Source organism: Ochotona curzoniae, unplaced genomic scaffold (assembly GCF_017591425.1).
Source record: "Ochotona curzoniae isolate NIBS_2020 unplaced genomic scaffold, NIBS_Ocur_1.0 contig_291, whole genome shotgun sequence".
Taxonomy (NCBI): domain Eukaryota; kingdom Metazoa; phylum Chordata; class Mammalia; order Lagomorpha; family Ochotonidae; genus Ochotona; species Ochotona curzoniae.
The window spans coordinates 13,464,800-13,477,166 of record NW_024465649.1 but is presented as its reverse complement, the minus strand read 5'-3'; positions in this window follow the sequence as shown (position 1 = coordinate 13,477,166).

The following is a 12,367-nucleotide window of genomic DNA, read 5'->3' as shown; positions in this document are numbered from 1 at the left end:
GTGCGCAGTTAAAGGCCCACTCACCAAGACATTATCAGTAACATTAACTTTTAAGCTCATGTTGGTTGTAAAAGCCATCTCACAGGGGCAAACTATGCCTAATAGATTGCAGAATTCTTAGTGGGGTGGTTGAGTGTCCATGCAAACAGGGGGTGAGACTGCATCAAGGTGGTCAGAGAGAAATCCGCCGGGCCCTGCCAAACAGCTGTAATCTCCCCCAGGCCCTGCCAAGCAGGGGAGCTGTTCTCTTCACACCTTCGTGTCATTAACACCTACTGCACGGACACCAGGATTTCCCCTTTTTTATTATTAAGTTGAAGGATGCGCAGTTCTCTGCGAGTGGCTTGAATCATGGAGCTCAAACGTCGGAAGATGACTGGGCCAAGAAACAACACAAGAAGGAGAACAATTAGCGTGATTCCCAAATTAGTAAAAAATGTAGAAAAGGTTTTACCAGAAATGAAAGATGAAAGAGATTGTAAAAATTGATTAGCAATGCCTCCCGCGGAAATGGTCTGAAGTCGAGAGTGGGAGATGGCAGAAATCTGGGCATGTAATTCCTGGATGCTAAGAGTAGTAGAAGTACCGTTCCATACACCTTGGAGATGAGTTTTAACATCATTCCAAGAAACATGTGAGTCATTATAAGGGAGAGGAGTGACACAGATCCATTTATGAATACTGTGACAAGTGGCACCAAATCTGGTTTTTAAGTGTTGAATTTCATTGCCAATATAAATCACTGCTTCTTCTAATGCATTAATTTTAGCCTCTAAATCTTTATCAATACTTTCCTGGGTAAATAAGGCAAGGCTAACATTACGAGAAAGAGTATTAACATGATGAGCTGTATGAACTTGTTGTGTCAGGGCGGTCGCTGAAGCTGCAAGAGATCCAATAAGGGTAATAAAGGCGGTGAGGCCTAAAAATAAGGAAACCACAAAGCGTTTAGGACGTGATAAAGCTGTAGAAATTGATTCCAATGCATAAAGAGCGGCATCATCATACCATGGCTCAGTCAAATTCACAGGTAACATCACATATGAGGGCCTTCTTAAGATGACAAAAGTACCAGGTGTCAGGGAAGAATTAAGACAATTAGTAACAATACACTTAGTACAAATTACAGTGTATATAGAGCCATTTTGGGTAATGGAGAGGGAACCTAAGGGTCCTTCTGTGAGGACAAGGAAAGGGGAAGGAAGACAAGCACGTACATTTTTGGAAACTGGTGATTTAAAGGGGCGTCGAAAAATGACTGAATCTGTTGCTGCAAATAATTTATAAAGATGAGGCTGAGGAATAGAGTTGTTAGAGGGAAGAAGTGAAAAAATAGGAGTTACCCATCCAGAGTTATACCAGTGTTTGAGGACTGTGGAGGCTGGAATAAAGTTATTAGACCAATTAAAATGGTTTGCCAAAAAATTAAAATATGGAAGGAAGTTATCATGAGGAGTGGAGGTGGACCATTCATATACGAGGTTGGTGTCATTAGGTACCTGAAAAGAAACAGTTTTGTCAGGAAATACACACTGATACCAGGTTGGGTATCCTGTGTAAGGATTAATATGGTCCCAGGCATGAGGAAGGTTGGCAGGAGGTTGACAAGCTGCAATAGATGAAGGGGCAGAAGCAGAAGGGTGAGTTTTAGCACCTTTAGGTCTCGGAGAATCTGTAATGGAAGCAAAACTAAGAAGCCAAAGTAGTTGTTTTTGCTGCCAGGAACCTAAGTGACCTGAGGGTTTTGGCGGTTGATTAGGGTTAGGGGAGTCTGTAACGACAAATCGACGAGTTAAAGTGACACAGCCGGGAATAGGAAGGACACCTGGGGATGAAAAACAAATAGGTAAAGCATCTGCACGTCCACGATAATCAAAGGGCTGGGAAACCTTGTAAGTAACGAAGGAGTCTTGACTGCCTCCCATAAGGGAGGAGTCAGAAGTAAATACCTTAATCTCCTGATAATTCCATGTGGTTGGATGGAGTAAAGGAGGGTCAGGAATATAGGCCCAATATTGCTGGGCAGTGGTCATGGGTAGGAAACCCACCTGAATTGTAAGGATGGCAAGCATGGCAACAAATAAATTATCAGCAGTACAAGGGCGCTGCTGAGAAATCACCAGCTGTTGGGCTGAAGAGGTTAGGGCTTTGATCTGGCCCCAAGTAGGAGGAGAGACTCGGCGCGTAGAGGCTGCTCGTGGATGTGAGATAAGGGGAGGTTGAAGCTGTAAACCGGACATGAGGGTCGGCAGGAATTCTTCAGTGGCTGACAAATCAGGCTCTTCAGTGGCAATGTTCTCAGGAGATGATGACTCAGGCAGGCATTTCGCAGGCATCTGAGGTGGAGCTATTGGCAGGAGGGACGGTTGCTGACGTCTCTTGCGGGACCGAAGCCTTGATTGTGGTCGAGGAGGATGCCCCGGGAGTTGAGGAAGGTTGGACATGATGTCTAATTAGTCGATCTGGAATCCAAATTGGCGAGTCTGAGTCCTGTGGGAAAACACAAGCATAGCCTCTTCCGGAAGTTAGAAGGAAGTCAGGACCTTTCCATTGACCCGTGAGGACATCTTTCCATTTTACCAGAGGCTTAGGGGAGGATCCAATATGAGAACAATGTCTCGAGAATGAGCTCTCACCATTCTGATCCAAATTAAGATGGTTAAGCACAAATAAGGCATGATTTAAAATATATTGAGGTGATGAATGTTTGAATTCACTCTGCTGTAATTTGGATATTTGAGTTTTTAAAATCTGGTTAGAACGCTCAACTATAGCTTGGCCTTGGGGGTTATAAGGAATTCCAGTGGAATGAGAAATAGAGAACATAGAACAGAATGATTGAAATGCCTTAGAAGTATATGCTGGAGCATTGTCTGTCTTTATAGCTTTAGGACAACCAAGTACTGCAAAGCAAGCACATAAATGTTGTGTGACATCTTTAATTGCTTCTCCAGTTCGAGCCGTAGCCCAAATTACATGTGAAAAGGTATCAACTACAACATGCACATATGCCACTCGTCCAAAGCTGGCAATGTGGGTTACATCCATTTGCCATAAATCATTAGGCCTCAAACCTCTAGGGTTAACTCCCATCTTAGGCGCGGAATGCACCTGAGGACAGACTGCACATTCTCGCACAATAGCTCGAGCCACCTCACGGGGGAGATGAAACTGGAACCGAAGTGCAGTAGCATTTTGATGGTGAAGAGCATGATTCTCTCTTGCAGTCTGAACTGTACCCACAATCTTAGTTAGAGAGTCAGCGAGTGCATTGCTCTCGTGCATCGGTCCGGGCAGATTAGAATGTGCTCTCACATGTCCGACAAAAAAGGGCAAGTTCCTAAGATAAATTAGATCCTGCAGCTGGGTAAGCAAGGCAATGATAGCAGTGTGGCTGCCAGTTAAAGGAGTAGTCTCTATATGTGGGAAAAGAGTGGCAATATAAGATGAATCTGTATAAAGGTTAAAAGCAACATCCTTTAAACGTTTAAATGCCTCAATAACAGCACAGATTTCCACTCTCTGGGCTGATTTCTCCTCTGTCTTAAAGGAAATTTTTTGAGAATCTATAATTAAAGAAGCCATTCCATTAGATGATCCATCTGTAAAGACTAAGGAAGCAGGTTGAGGCACAGGAGTTGAGGAACAAGTCTTTTGAAATATAACAGGATGGACTTTAATAAAATGTAAAAGGGGGCTTTTGGGTAAGTGATGTGAGATTTTACCCACAAAGGTTAAGAGAGCAATTTGCCATGTCTCATCCTCTGATATTAAGTAAGTAAGCTGCTCAGAACTATAGGGAATAATTATTTCATCTACATCTTTACCAAACAGTTCCTTACTCCTATGACGTCCTTTTGTAATTAAGGTAGAAATCAAAACACAGTAAGGAGTAATAACCTTTCTATGCATCGAAGGGAGGTGTAGCCATTCTAAAGGCCCTTGTTGCCACAAGCATCCAGTTGGGGTATGAACAGTGGGTAGAATAATTAACTGCCAGGGGAGGTTATAGTCAATCCTAAGAACTCTGTTTTGAGATAATTTAGACTCAAACAACTGTAATGCCTTTCTTGCCTCATCTGTCAGTAGTCGTGGAGACCGTGGGTTAGAGTCTCCTCTTAATATATTAAACAAAGGCTGTAGGTCAGCAGTAGTTAATTTTAAATAGGGACGTAACCAATTTATATCTCCCAAAAGTTTTTGGAAGTCATTAAGAGTTGTTAGATTATCCATTCTGAGCTGTAAAGTCTGGGGTGAAACGAAATCAGAATGTATTTGCCGTCCTAAAAAATTATAAGGAGGTTGTACTTGAATTTTTTCAGGAGCTACTATCAAGCCATGATTAGTCAAGACTTCAACTAATTGAGCAAGGGCTGTTTGTAGAAAAGCTCTGTCCCTGTGAGAAATTAATATATCATCCATATAGTGAATAACATAAATTGTTGGAAATTTTTTCCTAAACTCCTGTAAGGCTAAGTCCACAAATTTTTGACACAAGGTAGGACTGTTTTTCATACCTTGGGGCAAAACTTTCCATTGAAACCGTTGAAAAGGTCGTTTTAAATTAGTGGAAGGCAGGCTAAAAGCAAATTTAGGCCTATCATTTGGGTGCAGAGGAATGGTAAAAAAACAGTCTTGTAAATCTACAACAATGATATTATCTCCCCTCGGAACAGCAACAGGGGAGGGCAGTCCTGGCTGAAGAGCTCCCATGGGCTCCATAACAGCATTAACTTTCCTTAAATCCTGAAGTAATCTCCATTTTCCTGATTTTTTCTTAATGACAAAAATTGGAGTATTCCAAGGACTAGTAGAAGGTTCTAAATGTCCTAACAAAAGTTGTTCATTAATTAATTGAGATGCTGCCTGTAATTTTTCTGTGGTTAGGGGCCACTGCTCTACCCACACAGGCGTAGAGGAGGTCCATATTATAGGGTCTGCTGTTGTTTGGACAGTGGCCCCAATCAAAAATCCTGATATCCTAAGCCTGCTTTGTCTTGCTTTGGTCGGATGGAGACAGGACATGTCCTTCCCTGCAGAGACTTACCCAAGCCTCTGTCAGGATGGAAACCCATCCGTAGCATTTGTGAGGTTACAAGCTCATTAGGACTCACAAGTAAAAGGCCCATTTGTGCCATGACATCCCTTCCCCACAAGGAGATGGGGAGAGACGGCACGACGTAAGGAACAAAAGTTCCTTGCTGCTCCCCATCTGACCAAGGCAGGACCTGGGAACTTTTAGCTACATTAGAGGCATGACCAAGCCCCACAAGATGTGAAGGAGTCATCTGAGTAGGCCAAGAAGAAGGCCAATCTTTCCCAGCTATGCAAGACACATCAGCTCCTGTGTCCATCAGTCCAAGAAACTTTCTCCCTTGAATTTCTAATACTTTAGTAGGTCGCTGAGTCTGAATTTCCTGAACCCAAAAAGCTGCATTACTGGAGCCGAATGCATTTTTGCCTCGAGGGTGCTGGGAAGCTGAGCTGCCCATGTTGAAATAAGGCATAATAATTAGCTGAGCAATTCTTTGACCAGGGTGGATGACAATAGTTTTTGTTGGTGGCTCTATCATAACCTGAATTTCACCAGAATAGTCAGCATCCACCACCCCAGGAATAACTTGGATTCCTTGTAGAGAGGTGGAGCTTCTTCCTAAAATAAGTCCCATAGTTCCTACTGGCAAAGGTCCAAAAACTCCGGTGGCCAGGCAAACAACTGGCGAGTCAGGGGTTAATATTGCTGAGGTGGAGGAGCTGAGGTCCAGTCCTGCGCTGCCTGGGGTGGCACGCTGGAGGTCTGAGACCCGCCTGACTGCAGGAAAGGGTTGAAAGAAGCCTGTAGTGTCCCCATTATTTGGGGGGCCCGGGACTGGGCCCGCCTCCCGTTTCCCTGCATTTGAGTTTGGACGGGCTGATTACTCAAATTAAATTGGCTCTGAGGCAATAAAACAGTCCCATTCTTGTGAAGTTTAGATCGACAATCCTTCTGCCAATGAAATCCTTTCTCACATCGTGGACAGACAGTGTGAGGAGGATTTATATTAGGTTTAGGATTGTCCACATAAGTTTTTTCCTGTCTAGAATTCTGAGACAAATTTCTGGTAGGACAGCTGTGGCTAAAATGTCCAACTCCGCCACAAGAATAACAATTGTTTCTTTTTTGACTTCCTTGATTACTTCTCATGTTCTTTAAAGCGTGAGTAGCAGTTTGACCCTGAAGAGCTGCAGCGATAGTTAACCCTTGCATGTAAGTTGGAGTAACCTCAGCACAAGCTCTAACATAGTCTGACAAATCTCCTGTCCTTCTCACTGGCTGAATTAAAGTCTGGCAAGTTGGAGTAGCATTCTCAAAAGCTAGCTGTTTAACTATGAGGTCTGTAGCTGTATTGTCAATTACTGTCCTGCTCACTGCTTCAGTAAGTCGAGCTACAAAATCTTCAAAAGGCTCTTCAGGCTTCTGCTTAACATTTACAAAACCTGAAGACTTTTGATCTGGAGACGGCAGGCGTTTCCATGCTCCTATTGCCAGGGAGGAGACAAGCTGTAATGTCTCCTTAGGCAGAGTAAGTTGCTCTGCAACACCAAGATGAGTGCCCTGTCCTAAAAGCATGTCTAAGGTAAGAGACTTGCCACGCCTCACAGTTCCCTGAGACTTCACTTCTGCTTTAGCTAATTCCTCATATTCCATCTTCCACAAAAGGAAGCTTCCTCCTGTGAGGCAAGCCTTAGCAACCTGAAACCAATCGTATGGAGTCATCCACTTTGCTGCTAGTCCCTCCACCATTGTCATAGTGTACGGGGAGTTTGGCCCGTAGTCAGAGACAGCATGCTTTAGTTCTTTAATAAGCTTATAAGGCAACGGTTCCCATTCAGGTTCATCCCATTCATAGACAACAGGAAAGCAGAAAAAATCTCCTTCCTTATGCGCTTGCTGTATTGCTCCTCTAAAGCCAACCTTTGCTGGATCTGGTCTAGCTGGAAGGGGCTCACACTGCTTAACCGAATACTTAGGAGGCTTATCATCAACAGCAGGAGACCACCCATCATGTAATTCAACTGTCCGCACCTTTTCACAATCCTTAACTCCTGATCGAAATATTTCTGGTTTTAAAAGATCCTCTTCCACATCTATTAAGCCTTCCTGGTCATTTTTACAATAATTTGTCTTATCTTCACGATGGACATTTTCCATAGAGCCGTAAATGGAACCTGAGCGTCCCTTTTTATGATTAATCAAGGGAGTGTGTTCCATGGGTGGAGCAGTCGGGGAGGACGGGGCATAAGCATCTTTCCCCGTATCCAGTGTTTGTCTCAATACTGTCCAAATAGCATAGGTTGAGGAAGGCATGTCAGCTCCCCCATGGCTCTGATACCACTTCTTGATGTCATTTCCTACTTGATCCCAGGTTTGTAAATCTAAAGTTCCTTCCTCTGGGAACCAAGGACTAATTGTCCTTATAAACTGCAAAAATGCTGAAAGCTCTTTTTTACTAACCTTGATGCCTCTCTTTTGTAAAGTATGCTTAATAATATCAGCATACAAGCTTCTGTCGCTAGATGCACTCTGTCCCATTTTAATTTTATAGTAACAGAGGGTACAAAACTTCTCAAAAAATGTTCTGACTATTCACCCCTCCTAACCTGACCTTCTGTCAGGGGGCCTGCAGCACCCTGGGTGAAGTCCTATTCACGCCGCAAAGAGCAAGAGAGAGAAAAGACTTACCTTCGTCGAGCCCTCACGTTAGGCGCCACTTGCCGGAGTCCAGCTCCAGCTGAGTTCGGAGCTCGGGAAGGGTGCGTGAAGTAGGCGTAGAAAGAAGAGACGGACCACTACAATTCCAACATCATTGTGGACCACGCGAGAAAGCTGTCCGCTTTATTTATACAGAAGCAGTACACAGTCTTTTTTAGGGCATTTTGACATAGCTTCAAGGGGGGCACAATTTACAACTGCTTGAGAGGCGAGTGAGGGAGAACCCCACATTCTTTGCTTATCTCGGCTTGCCAGCCCCTACTTACTTCCCTCAAGTCTGGGTCCCATCCTTGGTGCTGTCTGTGACAACCAGACCCCTACCTTGAATTATGCATGGGAAAAGGGCTGAGAACTTGGTTTATGGGGATTAGGGTATTGGCACCAAAGGTCATTAGGTCTGCAGGCCCACACAGTTTGCTAACTAAGCAAGAGTTACAACGACGGAAGGAACTGCAATTAGCAATGAGCCATGTTTACTCCATTTAGGTTTCTGCTCTACAATGGGCAAGTAAATGTTTCCAAAGATAACTCTACAGATAGTTTCACCTTAAGACAGGGCATTATCCATTCTGATGTTGCAGCCAACATTTTCTCAGTAGACAACACATCTTATTCAGTAATACATTCCTACTACAATTCTTATTCTATAACTTATCCATCACTTAATGAGAGAAATACATTAAAAGAGAAAAAATATAAAAATCTAAGACAAAAGTTTCAAACATTAAATCCCTCTACAATTGTAGGCTCTACAACCTCATAAATGATCAAACAATAATCAAAAGTATACATGATGTTAGTAAAGTCACCCTATATTTTCTCTAGTTAAAAAATTATGAAGGCAGCCAAAGCAACTACATTTACTATGTTCTAAAGAGTTGAGAGTTGCAAGGACAGGCTAACCTTTAAGGTCACAGTAGCTATATTTTGCCATAGCAGGATAGCCTTTAGGGTCACAGTAACTATATTTTTGCTATAGCAGGATGGCCTTTTGGGGTCACAGTAATTATAACAGGATAACCTTTAGGGTCCCAGTAACAGGATAGCTTTTAGGATCCCAGTAACAGGATAGCTATATTTTTTGTCATAGCAATTTCAACCCATACTCCCATCACTTCCATTAGTTTGTGAAACTCTTATCAGGCCATTTCCCAGAAAGTATGCTAAATATTTGGGCCAGGTCTCAGAGCAATGGGTAAGCACACAATAAGGTGTCTGGAAACAGCATGGGCTTAATTGTACTCCTGTGCGCAGTTAAAGGCCCACTCACCAAGACATTATCAGTAACATTAACTTTTAAGCTCATGTTGGTTGTAAAAGCCATCTCACAGGGGCAAACTATGCCTAATAGATTGCAGAATTCTTAGTGGGGTGGTTGAGTGTCCATGCAAACAGGGGGTGAGACTGCATCAAGGTGGTCAGAGAGAAATCCGCCGGGCCCTGCCAAACAGCTGTAATCTCCCCCAGGCCCTGCCAAGCAGGGGAGCTGTTCTCTTCACACCTTCGTGTCATTAACACCTACTGCACGGACACCAGGATATATATATCCCAAAACCAACAGTTTCATGGGAGGTGAAACAAAGCAGTTAGTTCTTCATCTCCCAGGAAATGTAACACTTGTCCAAACTCCATGCACCAGAAAAAATGGTTTTCAAAACATCTCTGTTGCACTAGCTGGAGAACTACCTCTCTGAAATGTTCGGATGCAGTGGTATCATAGCTGGCAAACCTAAAACCAGAGGTAAGAGAAAGCTGCCCTGGCGTGGTTGTCAAACAGGGCCCCGTGGCATCCAGACGCTGACCTGGGGACTCCATGGGGTCACTCACCCCTGTTCCACGGGGGACTCCCAGCTTTCCTCTCCAACAGCTTCTGCTCTGAATGTTGTGTCCAAGGATGTTTTCATCCATGTCTGTTATTTGGTAAGCACATCATAAAATGCCCACTTTTAGTACATTATCTTCAAAACAGCTTTACTTGATTAAAACGCCTAACAAGCCAAGCTATTGATCACGATCAGCAAGATCGGTAACGGTGAACCACCAGCTTTTGTCCACTGTTGTCCGCCCATGCCGTCTTCACTGAGCTTCACAGTGTCCTTGCTTAGCTTGTCCAGGGGGATCAATGAGGGCAGCCCTTGGGTGCCCTCCCTGGCCCTCTAACCCCCCGAGTCTATCCCTGGTGAAGCCCACACAGCCACTAACCATCCTGGCCTACACCATGTGATTGGACTGATATGAGATTTAGAAATGAAATTCCTTCTTTAAAGCCATGGGCGTGGGGTGGGGAGGAGGGCAGTGGGAAGGGATCTCTGTGACTAATGCGTATAAATCACTGCTTTGACAAAAACAGGATCACTATTGTTTCGAGCCCTGAAAAACAGTCAGGCAGATTTTTGTTGCAAGTAAAGCCAGGTAGCTGGCTTACGAAGCGATCAGAAGGCAGCAGTGAGTCTGTGTGTGTGTAAAGGGGGCCGGAGAAGCACCCGAGAAGGCAATTCTGAAGCAGCCTCTGACAGCCTGGAGGCACACCTTGGAAACAGCCCAGCAATCCACACTAGAAAGTCTTGTCCACACTTGCGTTAACTTAATAGGTGGTCCCAGCCTCTCTTCAACAAGGAAAACACACCAGGAAAATCCTCTTTGTCCAGTGCCAAGCGTGTTACCTAGTCTGATAATGTCGGTAATAAAACTTTGGGAGGGGGCACGTGCTATGGTGTAGTGCGTAAAGCCACCACCTAACATGCCTAAATTTTATATGTGTGTTGGTTGGCATCCCAGCCGCTCACTTCCCATCCAGCTTATGAGCCAGTGGATGGAAAATCTCTGTCTCTAACTAAATAAAATCTAAACAAAAACAACAAAAAGAACCATTAAAAAATCCCCAAAAACAGCACTGGGAGGGATTGCCCCTATTCACAATCAGCAAATATTTTGGCTAGAAGACAGTGGGAAGAAGGAGGAATCATGGGAACACCTGAACCTGACATTCCCTTATAAGCCCTCAATACAAACCATGCATTCAGCTCGTATTTTTTTTCCCAGCCCTTGGGTCTTTGCTGAATTGCCCACTTGGTCTGTGTATTCTCTTTATTAAAGTTTGTAACTTTGCTTTTTCCCACTCTGAATGCCTGAGCACTGTCTTTCAAGTTCATCTGGAGAGTGGACCTGGACAGATGCCGTATCTCACCCACCTCCTCCCTCTGTTTCGTGTTGCAATTCTTCTTTGCACAGACATAAAATCTTCTAGTCCAGACATCTCCTGCTACAGAATTCTCTCCATTTAGATCATTAATACATGATAATAAATGATGTGCATGTGATAAACAAATGGGATGCAGTCTTAGCATGTACCCTGATCTCAGATGAGACAGGTATGTCCTGGGAAGATGGGCATATCAAGATGGCAAACAAAGAGATAACTATTCCATTGCAGGGCTGCCAGATACCAGCTCACCTAGACTTAGCCAGCTACTCAATTACACCAGGCAATGCCTACAAGGAGAAGCTAGCCCACAAAGCAGAAACTCTTACCAGACCCTGGTCCTGCCAGTGGCTGGATCTTGAACTTTCTAGCTTCCAAAACCATGAGAAGTAAATATTTGCTATTGAAGCCAGCCGGTCCATGTGCACTATCTTCCCAGGACATATCTGTCTCATCTGAGATCAGAGTACATGCTAAGACCCCATCCCATTTGTTTATCAAATTGTGGTACCACCCTCTACCTCATAAAAAGAAACAGAATGGGGCAGAAGTCTCTTTTTGCCATGGGTCATAGTTGAAGGTACCACTATTTCTTTTTAAGATTTATTTATTTTTATTTGCGCATGACTTCTGGGGAGGCACAACAACAACATGTCAAGGACTGGGGCCACTCTGATGCCTCTTTTGCTCTTCTTTAGTCCTGAGGTTTCCACACAGTTGTGCTAATATAGTCGTCTCAGGCTTGCTCAACTCTCCATGCTGTTTATCGTTTAAGTGCTCTTTATTGTCAAGCCTGATCTCCACATCCACCTTCCAGGAGTTTCTGATAGATCCACGTGGCAGCTACCCTTCCTGGGCATAATCATATATGGCTAGAAGGTGACTGTGGTCACCAGGGATGCAGCGGCAGGTGCTTCCCTTTGGAAATGACATGGGCAGGAGCCAATGTTGAACCTGCCCACACTGACCGAGGGGAACCAGCTGGGGAGAACTGACTGTGACCTGGGACATGATGCATTTGAGATGCTACCGAGTGAACAGGGAAATGGCTTACGACAGAGACAACAAAGCAAGCCCAACAGGTAGGTAGGGAGAGTGTGTGAAGTTTCCATTGGAGGGAGATTACATTAATCAACAAAGGCTGTTGAAAAGAACATTGCAGATTAATTTCAAGGAGGACCTTTCTGGATAGATAAGAATTATAGATAAAGATCAGAAGATTGCTCCAGATGGTAAAGCACAGCCTTTGTGCACATCTTGCAAGTCAAATTCACCTGATGGATAAGGCTAACAGTGCTACCTGGCCGCTGCACTGAGACGGCTCAATGGTTTTAGGTTCCCTCTCTTCCTCCTCTTCTCCTGATTCTGTTTCTTCTTTCTTTCTCTCACTCTCTTTCTCTTTCTCTCCTTTT